A 24,533-nucleotide genomic window follows, 5' to 3' on the forward strand; every position below is an offset into this window, starting at 1 on the left:
TCCCTCTCATCTTTGCTATTTTATTAATTATTTTGGAAACCTATATGCTAAAGCTTTAGGTATTCTCTCAAATTTAAAATGTACTTAAGATACCATTTTTTTGGGGGGGTCAGAAAAAAAGTTTTTAATAACAAGTTTACATACTTCCTACAAAAATTACCAATAAAATTTTAGATGATATATGTGGTAAGGAGAACCTTAAATTGGTGCTTAAGACTTTATGCCCTAATCTCTGAGGTTGTGACTAGGATGAGATACCACACCTGGGATTATTTACATCACATGGTAAAAGGGATTCTGCAGATGTAATTAAGGCCACCAACCAGTTGACTTTTAGTTAATCAAAAGGGAGACTAACCGGAGAGTCCTGACCCACTGACAGGAGCCCTTTAAAAGCAGAGTCTTCTGTTCTTGTGTCAGTTTGCTGAGAATGATGTAGGCAACGGTGGGGTGGGATGGAGACAGCAAACCACCATGGCATGTATGTACCTATGCAACAATTCTGCAGGGAGCAGGATGTGCACATGAACCCCAGAGCCCAAATACAATTAAAAAAAAAAAAAGCAAGAGTTTTCTAGCTGGAGGCAGAAGACATCAGAGAGGTACAAAGTGCCAGGGGAAAGATGCGCTGTTGCTGGCTTGAAGATGGATGGCCTGTGAGAAGGAATCCGGGGGTCCTGAGGAGCTGAGAGGGGTCACTAGCAAAGAGCCAACAGCGAATTGGGGGCTTCCACAAGGAACGTAATTCTCCCAACAACTTTAATGAGTTTGGAAGTGATTTCCCTTCAGAGCCTCTGGATAAGGACTCAGCCTAGACGACATCTTAATTTTAGCCAGTGATACACTGAACAAACAACTCAGTGTGCTTATGGCTTACAAAATTGTGTGCTAATAAGTGGGTGTTGTCACAAGCCTCAAGTTTGTGGTAATTTATTATGTAGCAAGAAGAAACTAACACAATGCTAAGGAATTACCTGTGATTAGGAAGGAAAATAAAATCTACTGAATATAAGAATGCTACCTTTTTCAGAGTATTTAAGGTTCACTGCTGATTTGTTAAGCTGTTTCACGTTGAGAAAAACAATGTGTTTAAGCGTAGAAGTAATCATTTTTAGGAAGTGGAACAAACAGATCTAGGAACAGGTTTGAAATATTCAAACAGCAAGTTATTAATCAATAAAGATCTAGATATTTCAACTTCAAACTCAGGAGCGATCATGTATAGCAGAGAAACTTACCCTATTTTGAAAAAATGATGCATGAAAATGTGATGTTGTAGCAGATATTGATACTAAAGTAATAGTTTCTTCAGAACTAGGATTATGTAAGTAGACTTTTTCCATTTTTGGCATTCCAACTGGTCTGTAAAACAAAAAGAAAATGATCACAAATACTTCAAAGATAATTCTAATTGATAAGATGATTTCTAATTGTTAAAAAATTAAACATCAAAATTGTTAGACAAATACATAGCTTAATATACTAAAACGCTTTCTGAATTTATTTATATTTAAAACTACATATAAAAATGCATTTAGTCATTCAACAAATATTTCCTGAGTGCCAATTATATCACGTACAGTGCCAGGTGCTGGGATACAATGAAGCAAGTCTCAGCCCTGTGAGGCTCAGAACCCAGTGAGGCAGTGGACGGGGCACAGAATGGTCAGCTCCTTTTCTTTCTGTACCACCACCCTGCCTCCTACCAATTGTGAATTGTGTCCTCTCCTCCTCAAATTCCATGGATACATGCTCTTCATTTTAGGGGCGGAAACTGAGTGGCAAAGTTGTGTGAGGAGATCTTGTGAGTTAGAGGATTCTACTATACTAATTTCATAGATGAGAATACTGGGGCACAGAAAAGTTAATTAACTGGCCAAAGGCACACTTCGAACCTGGATGTGAATCTAAGTCTTCTGGGTCTATTCTGGGCTCTAAATGCCAGTACTGAACTGCCTCTTCTCAAAGCTAAACACACTAAATGGTCTGAAATCCACAAATCCATTTTAATGTCTCCCTTGAGTATCCATGTTATGGTTTGCCTTAAAAGTGAAACTTTATTCTATAGTCCACTTACTACTTCTACAGCTAATCTTATTTGTATAGGCCTCCTAACTTCTACAGCTTCCTTGCTTTTTCTCTCTACCTACTCCCACACACCCACTAGTTATTAGGTTCCTTCCTAATCTCACATGACCCAGCCTAAACAAGTAACTCTTTTCAATCCAGACCTTCCACTTGAGCCAGGCTAATTCCATGGGCAATCTACCCATGCTTCTGACAATCTGCCTGCCCTGTGTTTTTTCCCCTATCCTCCTACACCAATCCAAACCCTTATTTTCTAAATACACCATGGAATACTATGCAGGCATAGAAAATGACGAGTTTGTGTCCTTTGTAGAGACATGGATGAATCTAGAAACTATCATTCTCAACAAACTGACACAACAACAGAAAACCAAATGCTGCATGTTTTCACTCATAGGCGGGTGATGAACAATGAGAACACTTGGGCACAAGGAAGGGAACAACACTCACTGGGCTTTGTGGGGAGGGGGAGGGGAGGGACAATGCGGGGGCAGGGGAGGATAGGGAGGGATAACACCAGGAGAAATGCCTGATGTAGGCGACGAGGGGGTGGGGGGGAATGTGGCATGTATGTACTTATGCAACAATCCTGCAGGATGTGCACATGTACCCCAGAGCCCAAAGTACAATAAAAAAAAATATACAGCCTTCTTTCACAAGGTCCTCTCCTCATGCAACCATTTTGGTCCACGGTTTTTGAAATTTTACATTTTATAATTCACATTTAATAAGTTTGCATATAAACCTCAAATCCCAAGCAGCTGAAAAACTCAGAACCAGAACTGCATTTTATATTTGGTGCAACTGTCCACCATACTTTTTTTCTTCAAGAAGTTCTGTCCCTATCTTTCTTCAATTTAGTTTATTACCTCTAATTCAAGACTTGGGAAAGTTGATAAACAGTCAACAGCTGATAATTTTCAATAGTTTAAGAAAACTGAATGCAGATGAAAGGGCAGGGCATGATGGCCAAACAGAAGGCTCCACCAATGTCCCCCTCCCAACAGAGATACTAAATTCAACCACCATACACAAAAAGCACCTTCATAAAAACCAAAAATTATGCGAGCACTCACAGTACTTGGTTTGGTTTTAACTTCTTATCACTGAAGTTCATCATATTCTCCTCAAATTCCACAAATACGTGCCCTTCATTTTAGGAGTGGAAACTGAGTGGCAAAGTTGTGTGAGGTGATCTTGTGAGTTAGGGGCTTTTATTATACTCATTTCATAGATGAAAAGAGTGGGGCACTGAAGAGGGTAGGGTAGAAAGTCTTCAATTGCTGATGCCACCCTTTCCCACACATCGCTTTCCACCTGGCAGCAGCCAAGTGGCACAGAAAGAGAATTTGTGCACTTGGGAGAGGGACAGTGCAGCGACTGTGAGACTGCAAGGGAACTCAGTGCTGCCCTGTCACAGCAGAAAGCAAAATCTGGCTGAACTCAGCTGTTGTTGCCCAGGGAGAAAGCATTTAGACAAGCCCTGGGGTGGTGGGGTGGGAACTGCCCATCCTAGCAGTCCTAACTTGAGTTCCCACTAGCCTTGACACCTCAGGCTAAAGTGTTCTGGGGCTCCAAGCCCAGCACAGCACTAGGACTCTCTTAGGAGTCCTAGTGGCCTAGGGCCTAGGGTTACAAGCACTGCAATTCCTAAGAGAGTCCTAGTGCTGTGCTGGGCTTGGAGCCAGTAGACTTGAGGGGCACGTGATCTAAGTTTTTATCAACAGATGAATGGATAAAGAAAATGTGGTACATATACACAACGGACTACTATTCAGCCATGAAAAATAGTACTCCATTGCGTATATGTACCATATAAACCACAACGTATATGTGGTACATATATACAGTGGAGTACTTTTCAGCCTGTCATTTGCAACAACATGGGTGGAGCTAGAGAACATTATGTTAAGTAAAATAAGCCAGGCCCAGAAAGACAGAATTTCCATGTTCTCACTTCTTTGTGGGAGCTAAAAATTGAACTTATAGAGATAGAGAGTAGAAAGATGGTTACCAGAGGCTGGGAAGGATAGCAGGGGGGATGGGTGGAAGTGAGGATAATTAATATGTACAAAGAAATTGAAAGTATGGATAAGACCCAGCATTTGCTAGCATAACACTGTGACTATAGTAAAAAAAAAAACTTAATTTTACACAAAAATAACTAAAATATAAATGGATGGTTTGTTAACACAAAAGATAAATGCTTGAGGTGATGACTATCCCATTTACCCAGATGTGATTATTATGGATTGCATGCCTGTATCAAAATATGTAACCCATAAATATATATATCTACTATATATCCACAAAAATTTAAAAATAATTGGGAAAAAAAGCAGCAAATTAATCAGGGGCTTTGGGTTCCTTTAAAGATAGTGAATTAGTACCCGCTAGCTCTCCCTGCCATCTTCCCTCCCCCACAACAACAATGCTGAAAAAATTTATAAGTTAGAGGGAGGTACTGACTCCAAGAAATAACCAAAAAATAGTGAGACAATCTTGGGAGAACTGAAGGCTGCCTTAAAGTGTCAGGTGAGGCAAAGTGAGCGGGAGAGGGCAGACTGAGCTGACAAGAGAGGCTAGGCTAGGGGAAGGCTTCCAAACTTCCTTCCCTGTCTGCCTTGAGATAGAGCCTGTTTCTTCAACCTGGAACAGAAAAGCTTGCCAGAGTAAGGAGCTGCTGAGCAGCTGCCCTTGAAATGCTCTCCTCTAATGGCTCTCTCTGGTCCTACAAAGTCCTAGGGCTACTGAATTATGATTTAGGAAGACATCTTTGTGCCATGATGCTTCTGCCTAAGCATTGTCAGTTAAGAGTGTTGACAAATATGGGGCAATCAATAGTTCTTATGTGTAGCTGTGGAACTGGGTCTCTCCATTTTGGGGATCATCTCTCCTCTTAAATTCACAAGAAGAGACAAAGGCCAGGGCTTGGCCTTCTGCCCTTCTCAATATGCATTACCAGACAGTAGCTCATAAGTTCACACACCCAAGTAACAAGATACGTTTGGAGTAAGTAAATCAGATAATACACAGAATGTTGTGACAGACTGTAATGCTACTGCCCTGGTCAAACTTGGAATGGAAGGTTGAATAGAAGTGACAAGAATGGGGCCAGGGCCAGGGGCGGTGGTTCACACCTATAATCTCAGCACTTTACACTTTGCGAGGCCAAGGCAGGTGGATCACCTGAGGTCAGGAGTTTGAGACCAGCCTGGTCAACACTGTGAAACCCCATCTCTACTAAAAATACAAAAAGTTAGCTGGACGTGGTGGTGGGTGCCTGTAATCCCAGCTACTTGGGAGGCTGAGGCAGGAGAATCGCTTGAACTCAGGGGGTGGAAGTTACAGTGAGCCAAGATCACACCACTGCACTCCAGTCTGAGCAACAAGAGACTCCATCTCAAAAAAAACAAACAAAAAAACAAAAAAAGAAGTGACAAGAATGAATCTCCTTGTCTTGTTCTTGATGTAGGGGGAATGTTTTCATTCTCTCACCATTATATATGATGTCAGCCTTGGGGTTTTCATCATAGATATTCTATTAGGTTGAAGAAAATCCCGTCTATCCTAGTTTTTAGGCATTATTATCATGAAAGGATGTTGTATTTTCTCAAATGCTTTTTCTGTGTTTATTGACATGATTATTGGTTTTCCCTGTGTTATGTTAATTGATTTTTTTGATGTTAAACTAATCCTGCATTCTTGAGATAAATTTCATTTGGTCATGGTGTATAATCCTTTTTAGAATTTGTTAATATTTTGTGGAGGATTTTTGCATCTATATTCAGAAAAAATATTTGTCTCTATTTTCTTGTGGTGTCTTTGTCTGGTTTTGGTATTGAGTAACACAGACCTAATAGACTAAGTTGTTAAGTTTTCCTCTTTCTATTGTTTGGAAGAGTTTGGGAATAATTGGTATTAATTCTTCTTTGAATGTTTCATAGAATCCACAAGTAAAGCTATATGGATCAGGGCTTGTTTTCTGGGAAGTTTTTAAATGACTAATGCAAACATTTTACTTGCTATAAGTCTATTCAGATTTTCTATTTCTCTGTGAGTCAGTTTATGTATTTTGTGTCTTTCTGGAAATCTGTCCATTTCAACTAAGTTAATGAATTTGTTAGCATACATTGTTCATAATATTCTCTTGTAATCTTATTTCTATAAGGTTGATAGTAATGTTACCTCTTACATTTCCAATTTTAGTAATTTGAGTCTTTTCTGTTTACTCCCTGGTCATTCTAGCTAAAGGTTTGTCAATTTGATCTTTTCAAAGAACCAACTTTTGGTTTAGTTGATTTTCTGTTATGATTTTTCTATTCTGTATTTTATTTCCTCTCTGGTTTTTATTATTTCTGCTTGCTTTAGTTGGCTTTTTTTTTTTTTTTTTTTGAGTTGGAGTTTCGCTTTTGTTACCCAGGCTGGAGTGCAATGGTGCGATCTCAGCTCATCGCAACCTCTGCCTCCTGGGTTCAAGCAATTCTCCTGCCTCAGCCTCCTGACTAGCTGGGATTACAGGCATGCGCCACCATGCCCAGCTAATTTTTTGTATTTTTAGTAGAGACGGGGTTTCACCATGTTGACCAGGATGGTCTCGATCTCTTGACCTCGTGATCCACCTGCCTTGGCCTCCCAAAGTGCTGGGATTATAGGCGTGAGCCACCGTGCCCCGCTAGTTGGCTCTTTTGCTAGTTTTTTGAGGGAGAAGGTTAGGTTTCTGATTTGAGATATTTTTGTGTGTTTCCTTCCCAGCAATGTTTTTGCTGCATTCTGTAAGTTTTGATATGCTTTGTTTTTATTCATCTCAAAGTATTTTCTAATTTCCCTTTTGATTTATTCGACTCACTGATTATTAAAGAGTATATTTATTATCTCAAGACTTTTTGTTTTTGATTTCCAATTTATTTCGGTAGAAAATGAAGTCATCAGAGAACATACTTTGTACAGGATGAGTATCTCTTACCTGAAATGCTTGGAACAAGAAGTGTTTTGAATTTCAGATTTTTTCACATTTTGAAATATCTGCATTATACTTATCAGTTGAGCAACCATAATCTGAGAATCTGAAATTCTTCAATGAGCATTTCCTTTGAGCATCATGTAGGCACACGCAAAAAATCAGATTTTGGAGCATTTTGGATTTTGGATTTTCAGATTAGGCATGTTCAACCTGTATTGTTTAAATCCATTTAAAATTACTAGCGTTTGTATTGTGGATTAGCATATGGCCTATCTTGGAGAACATTCTACGTATTCTGTGTTGAGCACAGTGTCCTAAAGATGTCTACAAGTCAAGTTGGTTTATACTTTTCCAAGTCTTCTATTTCTTTATCTTCTGCCTAGATGTTCTATCCATTATTGAAAATGGGGGTACTGAAGACTGTCATTATTACTGTTGCATTGTGTATTTCTCCCTTCAGTTCTGGCAGTTTTGCTTCATATATTTTGGGTGGGTCTGTTATTAGTTACATAAATATATTTATAATTGTTATATCTCCCTGATGGATTGACCCTTTTGTAATCATAAAATGTCCATCTTTACTTGTAATAATTTTGTTTTAAAGTCTATGTTGTCTGATCTACTTTTCCCCTAGTGTTGCCCGCTGTACAAGTGGACACTGGAGAAGGGGTGGTAGACTCTGGTCTTCTCAGCTTGCTCTTTCTAATGTGGAACCCTACAAATGAGGTGGGCAAGATTGGGTTCCCCAGATTTCAGGCCTGCTGCATCTAGGTACAGCATCTGCCCTAGGGTGGGGTGGGTCAAGAGAGACCCAGTCCTTTCTGAAATGTGCCTGAAACAGAACTTCTGCAACATAAAATTGGGGGTGATGAGAAATGCTAGCAGACTTCACCTCTCAGGTGAAACTGCAGTCCCAGAGTATAAACTGGGGTTAGAGGGAGCTTCTATATCAAAGAACTGGAGCTTGAGGGGTATGTGGTGGGGAGCATAATAGAAAAGTTGTGGCTCAAATGCCAGAGACTCCCACTGTTCTTATGAAGATTTAAAACATTTTTTTGAATGAACAATTTCCTGGAACTTTAAATAAATGTTTTTTAAAAAACAATTCTCATCAGTTAAATCGCTGTTTGTTGAGATAGTCCATTGAGCTCCTTACTCCATTCTTAAAATCCCATGCCCTAATGGTATATTTGCTTCAAGTATTCAGAAGCTTTATTGGTAGATGCATGCATATTTCCAGTTGTTATTTTTTTGTATGTAAATTAATCCCTCTATATTTACGTACTATCCTCCCTTTATTCCCAGTAATAGTGCTTCTTCTGAAGTTTACTTTGTCCAAATTAACATAGCCCTTTCACTTGGTTAGTGTTTACATGGTAATATATTCTCCATCCTCTTATTTTTAACTTGTCTATGTCTACACACACACACACACACACACACACACACACACACACAACACACACACACGTAGGTTTTTTGCTAGTTGTGTCCTGTTTTTTTATTCAATCTGACAATCTTGGTCTCTTAATTGGTGTGTTTAGATATTTAATGCAATTATTGATAGACAAAGTCTATCATCACACAAGTTATTTTATTTGATTTTTTTTTTAATTAACTAGTAAAGCTGTGCCCACAGACTTCACTGGAGAGGCAGGATCCCACAGGAGAGATTTTCTGCTTTACCCAGGGAAGCAAAATCCTGGCCAAAAATCATTCTGTGGATTGCCCATTATGAGGCCCACAATAATTCTGTGACCTAACAGTCCAGAACAAAAAACAAAAAAGGTGGAAACAGGGATTGGATCCTGAGGCAGTGACAGATAGGTATCCAGAATGGGTCTGTAAGAACATATTTGAAGTTACAGAGCAGAACTCCTCTAACCAAGAAGCACTCGAACTGTTGAATTCCTCTTGCCTCTGGTGGAGACAGATCCTTTAAATAACAGGTTCATCAATCCCAGGTGGGGTTATGACACCATGAAACAATTAGGGAAATGGGTACAGATCCAGCTGGGGCCTCAAACTATACCTATGATAATGCAGGAAGAAGCTAAATAGATACAATATAGAAGATAAAAAGTCTTCTTACTCAAGCTTCATATAAACATATATGTAGAACAGCAGCATACAGAAATAAAAACATCCTCCTTACATCCTGAAAGTTCAACGACTGTGTGATTTCTTAAAAAAAAAAAATAATGCTTTTACAATTCAAATAGACTTCAGGGTAACCGGTAACCATTCATGCACTTTCCTGTGAATTCCTTCTCAATGTTTTTCCTTGTGTGACTTTAATACATTCAATCTCAGCTAAGATAAAGAAGGCAGGATTCAAAATGGACAGGTAATTTGGTGTAACCTTCAAGACGACAGGATTGGAGATGGCCTCCTGCAAGAGAGTGCTGTGGGGAAAGAAGACAAGTGTGGAAGTGCTAGGAGCCTGGAAGCATGAAGTGGATGCTTCTGAGGCTTCTGCACTGCTTCTGAGGCTGGCCCTGTCCCTTCTTCCAGGGATCAAAGAGGAAAGGCATGAGCCACACCCCATAGAAATGAATGCACCCTTGCTCAGAGGAGAAGAGTCATCTACTTATGTTGTTCAAAGTAGTTTGGAGTAAGAAGAACAGAGAGAAGTTGTCAGGAAGGGCGTCAGCAGGCTATTTCAGTTGTTGCACGCTCAAACAGAGCAGGCTGCCTCTAGCTCTGGGCAGTCCACACCACAGGAAGCAGAGGGAGTGAGCACTCCTTGGACAGACTTGCTCACAGACCTCATAAGCTTGCCTTGCCTCTCGCCATCCTCTGTTCCTTTGGTGACATGAGCAGGATCTACATCATGGAAAGTATATTATTATTTGTAAATTCAAAATGCGTTAATATTCTATGATATGTAACAAATTACCACAAACTTGAGGCTTAAGGCAATGCCCGTTCATTATCTTACAATTCTGTAAGAATGGCTGGTTTATCTGCTCGAGGTCTCAGAAGAAGGAATTGAAGGTGTTGGCAAGATGTGTCCTCAGCTGAAGCTCTAAGTTCTTAAGTTCTTTTAAGTTCATTCTGATGGTTGATAAATTCAGGTTGCTCTTAGTCTCTTGCTATATGACCCTACCATTTTCAAAAACAGCACAAAGAAACTCTCTTGCATCCAATATCTCCCTTACCTCAAATATCTGACATTTCTGTTTCTGACTGTTAAAGCCAGATTTTAAAGACTCATGGATTAGGCCAGGCCCACCCAAAAAAATCTAACTTAAAGATCAACTGATTTGGGGCCTTAGTTATAGTTTCAGAACCCTTTATAATAACACCTAGATTGGTGTTTGATTGAATAACTAGGAGAATGTAGTATGTACAGGTACATTAGAGGCCAGAAATTTTTGGAACCGCGGCCTATCTTAGAATCCTGCCGATCATAAGCAGGGTGTCTGATTACTTGGCTGAACAGGTAAAATTTAAAAACAAAACAAAGGTTTCCAAATGCCTGCCAGTGCTACTCCTGTTTGTTTCCATTATTGGCTGTCCAAAGACAGAAGTAGGGCCAAAGGGGACAGCATGAAGTATTTATAAACCAAGCTGAAGCAAACATACAGTTGTCCTCTGTGCTCTTGCAGCAGAACTACGAACTGTCCATATTTTTGAATAGTCTGAGGCTCAAAAGAATTAGAAAACAGCAGCTATGAATTAGAGACTAGCTTGGAAAGTAAACTGCAATTTTGTGGTCAATGGCAAGTTTCCTACACCACAGAAAGACGACACTGCAGTGCCAGGAAACAGCTGAAGAAACGGCTTAGCAACTGCCCTGAGACAGACCTTATGAATGACAGTGACACAACACTGTTAAGCAGAGCTTTGGGCAGAAAGTTGGGCCAAATCAATATGCAGTACTTTGTATCACTCTACTATCGCAAACTACTACTATCCTCCTCTCAAAAACATTTTAGATTGAAGGTTGAGCTGGGGAGTTGATGTAAAATCTTTTATGGAAAGATTGGGCAGGTAGGAATTGAAAAGCTAAGAGGCACCAAGCATCCCTTTAGGCAGCCTATTTGATTTTTTTAGAATACCAAAAAGTCATTAGAGAAAAATGCTTTTCATAAACTATCTTGACAATAAAGACATCCACTTTTAGCAAGTCTATTCAATGTCCATTTTTTAGAGTCATGAAGTACCTACTTTAAACTTTAGATTTGAAACCAAGATTTTCTGAATGTAATAATTATATAAGCCAAGGAATTCAGTAAACCAAGTTTCTACCCAAAGCATCTTTCACAGCCTGCAATAAATGTTTGAAAAAAGAAGTGAAACTGCCTTTGCAAAATTATGACAGTAAGGGAAATCTGACGTAGTTGACTCCATCTTGCTTCTGACCTCCAAGCTGTCCTTTGTCACTTCTAGGCACAGGCAAAGCGACTTTGAGAGGAATTTAGTTTACAGTTTAACCTTAAAGCAAAATGATAATAACCTTTCCCAAAACTAAACTGCTTTTGAAAACTAATGAAAGGCCATAAGGTTAGGGTTATGAGAGGGGCCTGGGATAACTGGCCATTTTTTGGAAGATCATGAGATTTCTAAGTTTCCCAATCACTCCTGTAGGTAGTATTACTACTGTAGAACCTCAGATTGGTCTTCTGAGAGATCCTTTCAGACTTTTGCATTTCTGACAACTGGCTGACTCAACTGGTCCTGTGGCCCCAACCCAGAGGCTGACTCAGAGCAGGAGGACCATTTTCCACACCCCTATGATTCCATCCCCAACCAATCAATATTCCTCATTCCCTCACCGCCGCCCACAAAACTATCCTTGAAAAACCCTAATCTCTAAGCCTTCAGGGAGACTGATTTAAGTAATAAATCCATCTCCTGTGTAGCTGCCCTCGTGCTAATAAAACTCTTTATTGCAATACCATGGTCTTAGTGAACTGGTTTTATCTGTATAGCAGGCAGGAAGAATCCGTCAGGCAATCACAAGAGCTGCTATGGAAACAGAAAAACATTTAACAGCACTGGCATAAAAACTGGCCGGGAAGTGGGGTGGGGGGGTGGTGGTGGTAGGAATGGAAGGGGAGCCAGGGGTGTCTAGATTGCTCCATGGGATTGTTAACAAGAAGAGAGGAGGAGAGAAAGGGGGAAAAAAAAGAGGGAGAGAGAAAGGGATGGAGGGCAGAGAGAATAAAAGGTAGGCTTAAAGAATAAATTTAAACAAAGAGGCTGAAAACAAAGAAAGCTAATTTTATCAGTTTATTGTTAAACAAATTCTAGAGGGGAGTAGGATGATCAGGGTAACAAGAGGAGTCAGCATTAGGGTCAAGAAAGAAGCAAGGGAAATTCTAGATGCACCCTTACTGAAAGGCCTGATACTCTTTAGAAGATGCCATGAGTTATACAGACGCTAACTCCATTTCTTATCTTTGACTGCTGACAGTTTTTAAGCCCCAATGATGCCCCTTTATCTTCTGCTCCACATCTGGGCAAGCCAAGAAGAAAGCCTGCACATTCTCTCTTGGAGCTAGTGAGAAGTTCCAATCCTGCAAACCCACTCCAGCCTTGCTCCCTGAACACAGTAAAACCAAGCTAGTCTTCGTTCTCTGCTCTCTCCAGCCCTTTCCCCCATCTGCCTACCATGGTCATCCCCTAGAAGCTTCATTCAGTGAGTGTAATAAACCTTTTTACCCTGCTGGTGTGTGTGCATGTGTGACATCAACAGTCTTGATATGTGAACCAAATTTTGGGTGGGGCTCCATTTCATCTCAGCAGGATTAACACCACCATGGAAGCAGAGAGAAGGCAGTTTCTAACCCTGCTAGTTAGAGCTTCCCAGTGGATGGAAGACACAGAATGCAAGGCTGAAGAGCAGTCAGTGAATTTCTTCCCATCGCTGAGGAAAAGGATACTGGCAGTGAGAGAGAATAAGCCAATACACAGGGAGGCAGAAATAAGAGGCAGCAGACTCCTGTTGGTGGTAGAGCAAGTGAATGCTGTTGTTCCCAGGTGCCAGCTGCATCTCCGACTTTTCTGCAGATATATTACGGTCCTCAGTATTCCTTTCAGTATGTTCTCATTTTTGCCTCAATTAGTTTCAGATTTCTGTCACTTACAAATGAACAACTACAGCCTTGACCAAAACGGAGGGAGACTAAAAGCACTCAGTAATTACTATTAATTTTCTTACAATGTCAATAATGGTACTGTAGTTATGCAGAATGTCCTTATACAGTTGACCCTTGAACAATATGGGTTTGAACTTGAGGGTCTACACAGATTTTCTTCCACCTCTGCCACCTGTGACAGTAAGACTAACATCTCCTCCTCAGCCTACTCAATGTGAAGATGAGGTGAAGACCTTTATGATGACCCACTTCCACTTAATGAATGGGAATTTCCATATGGTTTTCTTAACATTTTTTCTTTAGCTTTCTTTATTGTAAAAATACAGTATATATAATACATATAACATACAAGATAGGTGTTAACTGACTGTTGATGTTATCAGTAAGGCTTCTGGTCAAAAGTAGGCTATTAGTAGTTAAGCTTTTGGGGAGTCAAAAGTTGTATGTGAGTTTTCACCTACACAGTGGCAGGGAGCCCATGCCCCTAGCGTACCATGTTGTTAAAGGATCAACTGTATGGCAATGTGTGCTAAAGAATTAGGAATGAGGCTGGGCGCGGTGGCTCACGCCTGTAATCCCAGCACTTTGGGAGGCTGAGGCGGGAGGATCATGAGGTCAGGAGTTTGAGACCAGCCTGGCCAAAATGGTGAAACCCTGTCTCTACTAAACATAAAAAATTAGCCAGGCGTGGTGGCAGGTGCTGGTAATCCCAGCTACTCGGGAGGCTGAGGCAGAAGAATTGCTTGAACCAGGGACGCGAAGGTCGCAGTGAGCCAAGATCGTGCCACTGCGCTCAAGCCTTGGCAACAGAACAAGACTTTGTCTCAAAAAAAAAAAAAAAAAAAAATTAGGAGTGAAAGATCATGAGGTCTGCTGCTTTCAAATGATTCAAAAATAAAAATATAAATATGCAAAAATGGTAACAACTTCTGAGCTTATGTTAAGAATAGAGACATTTTTTGTTCTTTCTACTTTGCTGTATGTATGAAAACTTCCATAAAAAATTATCTTTAGAGGGGAGACTCTCAAGGTATGAATAACACATCCAGCCCTTAGGAAGATCAGTGATTTCAAGAAATGACATGTAGTTCTCCACAGGTGTGGAGGACATATAAGGAAGGTAAAAGGCAGGTTTCATAATAAGAAATTTAGCATTTATCCTGAAGGCAAATAGGAAACCATTGAAGGAATTTTTGGGGAGGAGGAGTGGGGAAAATGACATGATCAGATTTTGATATGAAAAAGATTTCCCTGTTGACAGCACGAATCCTGAACTAGAAAGTGGCAGGCATATGGTAACAGTCCAGATGAGAAATGATGCAAACCTGAGTTAAGAGGAGAGGGATAAGTAGTGAGGATTAGAGAAGAACAGACACGAAAAATTCATTTCCTTCCTGGAATGGATTTGACGGGGAAGGGGATAGAGTCCTGTGAAGGAGAGGGAAGAATCCAGGAAGCCTGAAGATTCTGGCTTTGGTGACTGTGGTACTGTTCATGGACTGCAGATACAGAAGAGCAAGACATGGTGAGTTTAGGGTGGTGTAGGAGACACAAGGTGAGTAAGAGGGGATGACAGAGATTGGGAGATTATAGGCATATGTCAAAAGCATGGAAGAGACCACCCAGTAAGAAAGCGCAGAGTTGGTTGAAATAAGGTGAAGAAAGAAATTCAGCCGCAATTTGGGGATAAGCAGAGGAACATAAACTCTTGAAAGAGAATTTTAAAAATAGCCTCAGGCACAGGAGGAAAACATGGATAGTGGTTCACAAGGGTACAGGCAGGGAAAGATCTGAGAGGGAGGAAGAGGTCAGCAGTGCCATGCACTCTCCAACAGATCAAAGTATCACCAAACAAAAAGACCTAAAGTAGGGCAGTTCCAGGGTTGATTAATTTAGCAGTTCAATAACATTATGAAGGATGCAGGTTCTTTCCATCTTTCCACTCTGTCAGACAAACTGCCTGTCTTTGGTGACTGAATAGTACCAGTCCTCAGGCTAGGATCCCTCACTGGTTGCAAGAAGATTGCCACAGTACCCTAGGCACTGCATGCTGACAATATCTGGCATAGAAGATGGGCGTTTCTTTCTTGTGACTTTTTTTTTTTTTTTTTTTTTGAGACAGGCTCTGGCCCTGTTGCTCAGGCTGGAGTATAGTGGTGTGATCTCAGCTCACTGCAACCTCTGCCTCCTGGGCTCAAGCGATCCTCCCACCTTAGGCTCCTGAATAGCTAGGACTACAGGCACATACCACTATGTCCAGCTTTTATCTTAACATTTTTTTGAGATGGAGTTTTGCACTTGTTACCCAGGCTGGAGTGCAATGGCTCGATCTTGGCTCACTGCAACCTCTGCCTCCCAGGTTCAAGCAATTCTCCTGTCTCAGCCTCCCGAGTAGCTAGGATTATTTTTGCCTCCCCAAAAATAAATGTAGTTAATGCAGGAAAAAATCTGAATCAAGTTTTATGCTTCTAAGAGTGAAAAAAACATACAATAACTTTAAAAGAGGATATATTCTAAAATATCTCTGATTTCCTTTAGCAGTCATTTTCTGAAGACACAGATGATTTACTTTCTGCAGTGAAAATGTACAAATTTCATTTTCTTTGTCCCAAGACTACTTTGAAGTTTCACAAAAATAACCTTAACTTAAAATTGCTAAGCAAATTCTTTCAACCATATCTCTTCTCATTTTCTAGAGTCAGAAGTTCTAAATTTAGGAACCTCGTTGTTTGTATCTATGGGATAGCTTTGTGATATCAACTTGGCTGGGCTGAAGTATAGTCCCCAGATTTTCTTTCTAGTATGTTTCTAGTTAGGGTGAGTTATAAGCAATATTCTCTCCTTAGAGCCAGAAGAGAAAAGGGAAACAGCAGCTACTTTGTAGCCTAATATACCTTTTCCCAGTTATTCAAACACTAACCTAAATGTTGCTGGGGGAGATTTTGCAAACACAACTAAAGACCCTGATCAGTTGATTTTAAGTTAATAAAAAAGGAGATTATTCTTGGTGAGCCTGTCTTAGTCACTGAGAAGCCCTTTCAAAGAAAGCTTAGGCCCTCTCTAAGCCAAGAGGCTTCAAACAGCAGCTAGATCTGCAATTTTTCTCCTTTCCTTAGGATCTTCCCAGGATACCTATCTGTGGACAAGAAGCTTCAGTCTGTGCTCTTGAGGTTCCATCCCACTATCTTCCCTTCCTGACTGCCTGACCCTGTGGGCTTTGAGCTTGCTTAACCAGCTCTCTGAACTGTATAAGCCAATTCCTTATTATAAATCCATGTCGTGTATATATACATACACATTCACTTAAAATCTGGCCAGTTCTGCTTCTCTGATTGAACACATGTTGGTTCACACTTGCCTGCAACCGCTACTTCTACAGATCCACTTCTACACTTGTGAGATGTAACAAACTCCACTCAGTGTTTTCTGACTCAATGCAGAAAAATTTTAAATCATAAAAAAATATAAAAAAAGTTTTAAATAGAATGGTGGCTCAGTCCTTTTGGGATGCTATAGCAGAAGATCAGAATGGGTGGACTATAAATGACAAATTTATTTTTCACAGATCTGGAGGCTGGGAAATCTGAGATCGGGGTGTCAGCATGGCTGGGTTCTGGTGTGGGGCCCTCTTTCTGGGTCACAGGTGACACCTTCTAGCTGGGTCCTCGCATAGTAGAATGGGGACAGTAGCTCTATGGAGCCTCTCTTATAAAGCCACTAATCCCATTTGTGAGAGTTCTGCACTCCTGACCTAAACACCTCCTAAGGCTCCACCTCTGAACACCATCATATCAGAGATTAGGTGTCAGCGTATGAATTTTGGGAGGACACAAACAATCAGACTAGCAAAGATTTTTCTTTGTTTGTTTCCACTATTTTGGAGCAGCATGTAAATTTGCTGCTTTGGGGAATAGACTTATATAACTATACTCCTTTTCTGTCCTTCAAATAAATTTTCTTTGCTGTGTCACTTGACCCTTGCTTGTACTGGAGTTCATCTTCCCACTTACGCTTTTTCCACAAATCTTCCACAATTTCTCTCAGCTAATGAAATTTCAGGTTCTCTACAATCAGCAACAGACTCTAGGAGAAATCCCATTTATTTCCTCACTAGTCATAGACTGATTCTTTTATAAGTTGCTCCTTGTTCATGACACCAAACTGTTCTCTAGACTAAAGGTTAACTAAAACTAGAAACTTTAATACTTATTCTGCATATCCTTTCATTAGGACTCTCTTGAGAAAACAGTCATGGTTGTGTTTAAATCATTAGTTTCAGCACTGATCACACAAATAAGTTTAAAACAATTAAAAACAATTAAGTGAATTTAACAAATATACCCATAAATTTTGATGTTCTTTAATACTATAAAATAATGTAAGAGAAAATTTAATGGAATTTTTAAAAGCATGTACAATATATTAAGTTTAAAAAGCAGGTTATAAAAATGGTATGTTGAGATAATATGGTTACATTTTTGTAACTCAACAAATAAATACAGGTGTAAAGAAAAAGAACCTGAAGGATAAAAGTTCAAACTTATTTCTAGGTTGGCAGATTACTGGTGAGTTTTTACTTTCTTCTGGTATTTTTAAAAATTTATTTTAACTGAGATATAATAAATGTACACAGTTATGGGAGATCAGATCAGGGCAACTTTACTGAATTTATGCATTCTAAGAGTTTTCTGGTAGAGTCTTTATGTTTTCCTAATATAAGATCATGTTGTCTGCAAATAGGGACAACTTGACTTCTTCCTTTCCAATCTGAATGCCTTTTATTTCTTTCTGTTGCCTAAATGCTCTGGCTAAGGACTTCCAGTACTGTGTTGAATAACGGTGGCAAAGTAGGCATTCTTGTCTTTTTCCATTTGGTATATTAGCTGTGGTTTTGTCATATATAATCTTTATTATGTTGCGGTATTTTCCTTTTATACCTAATTTATTGAGAACTTTTATCATAAAGGGTTGAATTTTATTAAATGCTTTTTCTCCATCCATTGAGATGATCGTATGATTTTTGTCCTTCATTCTACTGATGTGATCTGTGATGTTTACTGATTTGCACATGTTGAACCACTCTTGCATTGCTGAGATAAATCCCACTTGCCCAAGTTTCTGGAATAGTTTGAGAAGAACTGGTACTGGTATTGAGAATTATTGGACCAGTGGTGAGGTCATGTGGTCCTCGACTTGCTTTATTGGGAGACTTTTTTACTACTGATTCAATTTGCTACCTTTTGGTCTTTTCAGATTTTCTGTTTCTTTTTGATTCAATCTTGTTAGGTTGTATGTGTTGAGAAGTTTACGCATTTCCTCTAAGTTTTTAAATTTATTGGTGTATAGTTGTTCATAGTAGTCTCTAATGATCCTTTATATTTCTGTGGAATCTGTTGTAACATTTCCCTTTTTGTTTCGAGTTTTACTTATTTGGGTCTTCTCTCTTATTTGCTTAGTCTAATGGTTTGTCAATTTTTCTTTTTTTTTTGAGATGAAGTTTTGCTCTTGTTGCCCAGGCTGGAGTGCAATGGCGTGCTCTCAGCTCACTGCAACCTCCACCTGCCTCCTGGGTTCAAGTGATTCTCCTGCCTCAGCCTCCTGAGTAGCTGGGGTTACAGGCACACCACACCTGGCTAATTCTGTATTTTTAGTAGAGACGGGGTTCTCCATGTTGGTCAGGCTGATCTTGAACTCCCAACCTCAAGTGATCCACCCACCTCAGCCTCCCAAAGTGCTGGGATAACAGGCACGAGCCACCGTACCCAGCCAGTTTGTCAATTTTATCTTTTCAAAAAACCAACCTTTTGTTAAACTTTGTATTTTTTTAATTTTTAATTTTTGTGGGTACACAGTAGGTGTATACATTTACGGGTTACATGAGATTTTGGTAAAGGCATGCAATATGTAATAAGCACATCAGGGTAAATGCGTGCAACCATCACCTCAAGCATTTATCCTTTGTGTTACAAACAATCCAATTATACTCTTTTAACCACCATGGCATGTATGTACCTATGCAACAATCCTGTAGGATGCAGGACGTGCACATGTACCCCAGAGTCTAAATATAATTAAAAAAAAAAAAAAGAAATGTACGTTAAATTACTTTTTTAAACTGTAGTCACCCTGTTGTGCTAGCAAATACTAGATCTTATTCACTATATTATTTTGATACCCATTAACCATTCCCACTTCCTCCCTAGTGCCCCTCCAGACCCTTTTTGTAGGTATTTTTAGTCTCAACTTCATTTATTTTCATTTTGAACTTCATTATTTATTTCCTTCCACTAATTTTGGGGCTTTGGTTTGCTCTTGCTTTTCTAGTTCTTTAAGATACATCATTAGGTTATTTGAAATCTTTCTTTTTTTTTTAATGTAGGATTTATTGTTACATAAATTTGCCTGTTACTATGGCTCTTGCTGTGCCCCATAGGGTTTGGCATATTGTATTTCTATTTTCATTTGTCTCAGGAAATATTTTAATTTACCATTTAATTTCTTCCTTCACCCACTGGCCACCTAAGAACATGTTGTTTGATCTCCAGCTGTTTGTAGTTTTGAATGTTCCTCTTGTTATTGATTTCTAGTTTTAAATTCCAATGTGGTCAGATAAGATAGTTGATAAAATTAATTTTAATTTTTTTTTGAGATTTGTTTTGTGTCCTAACATATGATCAATCCTGAAGAATGCTTGATGTGTTGCTTTTTACAGTTTTTGACTTGATGTCTCTTTGGTCTGATATAAGTACAGCTACTCTGGCTGGCTTTTGCTTTCCATTTGCATGGAGTATCTTTTTCTATACCTTTGCTATCAGTCTGTGTGTCTTTACAGGTGAGGTGAGTTTCTTGTATGCAGTATATAGTTGGGTGTATTAACCTTTCGGCCAGTCTGTATCTTTTAAATGAGGGAACTGAATCTATTTACATTCAAGGTTATTGATAGGTGAATACTTGCTTCTGTCATATGGTTTCCTGGATGTTTTATATTTTGTTCCGTACTTCCTTTCTTATGGTTTATATTTTGTGCTTGGGTGGTTTTCCACATTCATATGGTTTGATTCCTTTTCCTTTCTTTGTGTTTGGGCTCTATCAGTGAATTTTATAGTTTCATATGTTTTCATGACAGTGGTTATTATTTTTTCATTTCCAGATGTAAGACTCCCTTGAGCATTTTCTTATAAGGCCAGTCTAGCAGTGATGAATTCCCTTTATTTCTGCTTGTTTGTGAAAGATTTTACTTCTTTTTCATTTCTGAAATATAGCTTTGCAGGGTATATATTCTTGGCTTGTGGGTCCCCTGCCCGTGCTTTAAGTATTTTGAATATATCATCCCATTCTTTCCCAACCTGTAAATTTTCTGCTGAGAAATCTGCTGTTAGTCTAATGGGAATTCCCTTATATGTAACTTCATACTTTTCTCTTGCTGCTTTTTGAATGATTTGCCTTTACCATCTGATAACTTGGCTATAACGTGTGTCAGACATAACCCGTTTGGGTTGACTCTAATTGGAATTCTTTCTGTTTACTGGACGTGAACGTCCATTTCAAATTTCAAGACTTCACTACTATTTTATGAAGTATGTTTTCTACATCCTTCTCCTTTCTCTTCTCCTTCTGGAATGACCATAATGTATCTGTTTACTTCATGGTATACAATATATCCTGTAGGCTTTCTTCACTCTTTTTTCTTTTTTGTCTGCCTGTGTTATTTCAAAAGATCTGTCTTCAAGTTCAGAAATTCTTTCTTCTGCTTGGTTTAGTATGTTAAGCTCTTGATTGTATTTTTTATTTAACTCATTGAATTCTTCAGCTCTGGGATTTCTGTTTGGCTCTTTTTTATGTTACCTATCTCTTTGTTGAATTTCTTATTCAAATCATGAATTGTTTTCCTGATTTTGCTGATCTGTATTTTCTTGTATCTGATTGAGATTCCTTCAGATTATTTTGAATTCTTTCTCTGGCATTTAGTATATTTTCTTATGATTGGGGTCTGTTAATGGAGAATTACTGTTTTCCTTTGGAGGCGTCATGTTACCTTGCTTTTTTATGTTTGATGTGTCCCCATGTTGATTTCTATACATCTGGTTGAAAAGTCCTTTCTTCCAATTTTATGGACTACATTTCACAGGGAAAGACTTATTCATATAAACCAGTCTTGGAATGTCAGTTTGGTAGGGTGCATTAGCTTTGAGGCATCTGTGTCTAGGTGGGCACTGTAGTGTAGTCTCTGTGTACTTTCCTCAGTTGTCAGTCACACCTGACGCCTGCAAGTATCTCAGTAGCCTAGGCTGGGAGAGTCTTTGGTAGCAGTGGTGCAGCTTTCTTGAGGGTTGGATCACAAGGGTGTTTCTCAGGTCAGGGATGTGTACATCCACACAGTGGGTTAGGCAGCTTGGAATCTAGCCAACTTAGGGTCTGGCTCTAAACCACAGGGCTGTACTCGGGCCAGTAGCACAAGCACATGTTAAGTCGGATAGCTTGAGGGTGTGCCTGCCAAGAGTAGCCCAAAGGGCTTTCTCAGGCCTGGGATACAGGTGCATAGCTGCTCAGCTGAAATGGGGGTATGTTTGCCAGGCATGGACCGCAGGGCTATTTTTGAGGATTGGGATGTAGTCTCAAGGCTCCTCTGCTGGCTTAGGTGTCTGTTGGCTTGGGGTGGCCCATGGGGCTGTTTCTCAGGGTGAGGGTGCAGGCACATGGGTGTTTAGCTGGCCTTGAAGTGTGTCTGCCATGGGCAGCCTATGCAGCTGCTTCTCAAGTCCAGGATGTAAGCATAAGGCTGCCTGGCTGGCCTGTGGAGATGTTTGCTAGAGGTAACCCACAGGGCTATTTCTTAGGCCTGGGACATAGGCATAGAGCTGCTCGGTTGGTCTGGAGGTGTGTATTCTGGGGGTTGCCCACAGGGCTGTTCTTCAGGCCCTGATTTCAGGTGCAGGGCCATTGGGAAGGCCAAGGAAGTATCTTAGGGGTACACTGTGGGGCTCTTTCTTAGGTGCTGAGCACAGGTATGTAGCTGCTCTGCTGGCCCTTGGGTGTATCAGCTACTTAAAGGCTTAGGGTTCTCTCCTGCTTCGGGGAGGGTGTGCAGTGGTTTGCCTAGCTCATCAAGGCAGAGTTCTGTGATGGAACCACATCTATCTGCGCATCTGCTTTTACCTGCCAGTATGGGTAGGTGATAATACTATCTGGTCATATAGCATATATTTTATTCACAAGAAAAATTTTAAATAATAAAAATAAAAATGAAGTTCTAATCAAAATAGCTAAACTATAAGTTCTTTGGTGCTTCCAAAGATTCTCTGAACCAGAGACTACAACATGCAAATATTTTTCAAGCTTTAAAAGTTAATATTGTATGTTAGACTCCTAACAGATACTTGCTTCCTATTTTCAAACTGCATTCAATATCATTTGTTTTCCTGATGACTAGAACATATAACTTTTTCATATAGATAGAACATAGGCAAAAGACAATACAAATGTGTGTAAAGTACATATAATAGTTTAATGGGAAAGTACAGTCCAAAAATTTTAAACTTACTGCTCATGGAAATCCAGCATTGGTGGCTCAAATCGTATGGGCCTGCAATTTCCCCGGTAGAGAGATATACTGTAAATAAAAAGAAAACAACATAAGAAGCAGTTCTTCAAAATATGTTTCCCCAAACTCTATTCAGACACTTGACTTTTGTCATAACAAAGCATTTTTTGAGAAAAATAGGGTCTAATGATCTATTAGAAATGTACATTATTTTTTAAATTAGTGAAAACCAATGAAGATGACATTTTAGAAAATAAAAAAGTGGGAGTATTTTTCTTATTCAAAGGAATGTGAAAACAGAAAATACTCAGGCAGACTACTGAAATTTATTTGGTTGATATAATTGGTAACAATATACTTTAATAGGGTCACTTGGGTTTTCGGATACAGGTATGATGAATAATAAAGAGTTAATACAACTATATACATTTAGCAGACAATGTATGAAGACAAAAATCACGATCACATTGTAACTAGAGTGGCAAAGGACTAAACAAAATTGAATTTAGGATGGAAATTTCCAAGAACTGAAATATGTATTTCATCTGAGAATTTGGAATACACTGATCTCTTGATGTCCTGGCCTAAATATCTGAGTAGCATCTTCTAACTAACCCACCTGATACCAGAAATTCTCAATAAAATAGATTTCTGAATAGCAAACCTCAGACATCATTGGGGCCTAACACTGATATAAAACATACAAGACCTTTGGTGGGGTAGGGGGTGGTGGTGGAGGTTCACATACATGAAGTGTTTACATACTGTGAAAGTCAGAAATTCAGCTAGCCACTAAGTTTCAAAATAGATTTTAATGTTTTTATTCTAAGAAATGATGTCAGAGCAAAACCCATTTTGTAAGACTACTTTATTTCCATCATCGCTGAACTTCACAGTAATATAAGCTTCCAAATGATACAGTAATTTCATTCAGGATTCAGGAGACAGAGGAAATATCTAGGAGTTAGGAGATATAGGAAATAATTAGAAATAGATAAGGACATTCACAATATGGAGGAAATTTGGCTTTAATTCAATTCTACAAAGGTTAAATAATCTGAGTAGTAGAATAATTTAGCTGAAGGCAATAAAATCCAAACATGTTTTCGGCTCTACCAATTTAGAATATTCTTTTGTGTTGCTTGAGAACCCCTCTGCATATGTTGAACAGGAAAGATGACAAACAAAAAAAAAGAAAGCAAGCACCAAATGTAAGATTATATTTTACTAAAGCACAAAACTGCAGACGCTGGGACATGAAGGCACAATTCCTCGCAACACAGTGTCAGCATCTATTCCTTCTTACTTTCTGCCCTTCTTAGACATAACAATAACACTCTTTGGCTCCTTTAAAACAAGTGATGCTCTTCAGCTCATCAGTTTAAGTAATACGAAACTCAAATTTACATAAAATCTCAAATCAAGGAAAAATAAAGTATAAGGCATAACTGTGTAAGTCATTAATTCCTACATATACACACAGACTATGTTAGATGTTGGAGAAAAAGGAGATTAAGATACAGTGTTTTTCTCTCACAGAACCAAGAGGCTGTTCTGCAAATTGCAAATGGAAATGTCTCAAGTGGCCAGGTGGGGTAAAAAAGCATACACCTTATCCATTTAATACAAATGTATGAATGTATACTATGTACCAGATACTGTTTATTGCCTGCGGCTACATTGGGGAACAAAGCAAAGTGCCTGCTCTCATGGCACTAACATCCTAGTCGGGGGAACAAACATTGAATATATTAGGTGACGATGTGTGTATTAAAAATAAAATCGAACATACTGGGGCTGTGGATAGAACAGAAAAAGCCTCTCTGAGGAGGGA

General features: G+C 39.2%; 1 long non-coding RNA gene across 1 annotated transcript in view; it reads right to left on the reverse strand.

Annotated features, from left to right (window-relative positions):
- Positions 1-907: 907 nt before the first annotated feature.
- LOC135273173 (uncharacterized) overlaps positions 908-24,533 on the reverse strand; it is a 40,976-nt gene continuing 17,350 nt past the window's right edge. The window contains exons 3-4 of the long non-coding RNA XR_010340998.1: positions 22,700-22,768; positions 908-1,362 (exon numbers count right to left, since the gene is read on the reverse strand). This is a non-coding gene — a long non-coding RNA (uncharacterized LOC135273173). The remainder of the gene's footprint in view (positions 1,363-22,699; positions 22,769-24,533) is intronic.

The sequence above is a fragment of the Aotus nancymaae genome, unplaced genomic scaffold (genome assembly GCF_030222135.1).
Source record: "Aotus nancymaae isolate 86718 unplaced genomic scaffold, 86718_ANA_hifiasm-v0.15.2.pri h1tg000341c, whole genome shotgun sequence".
Taxonomy (NCBI): Eukaryota; Metazoa; Chordata; class Mammalia; order Primates; family Aotidae; genus Aotus; species Aotus nancymaae.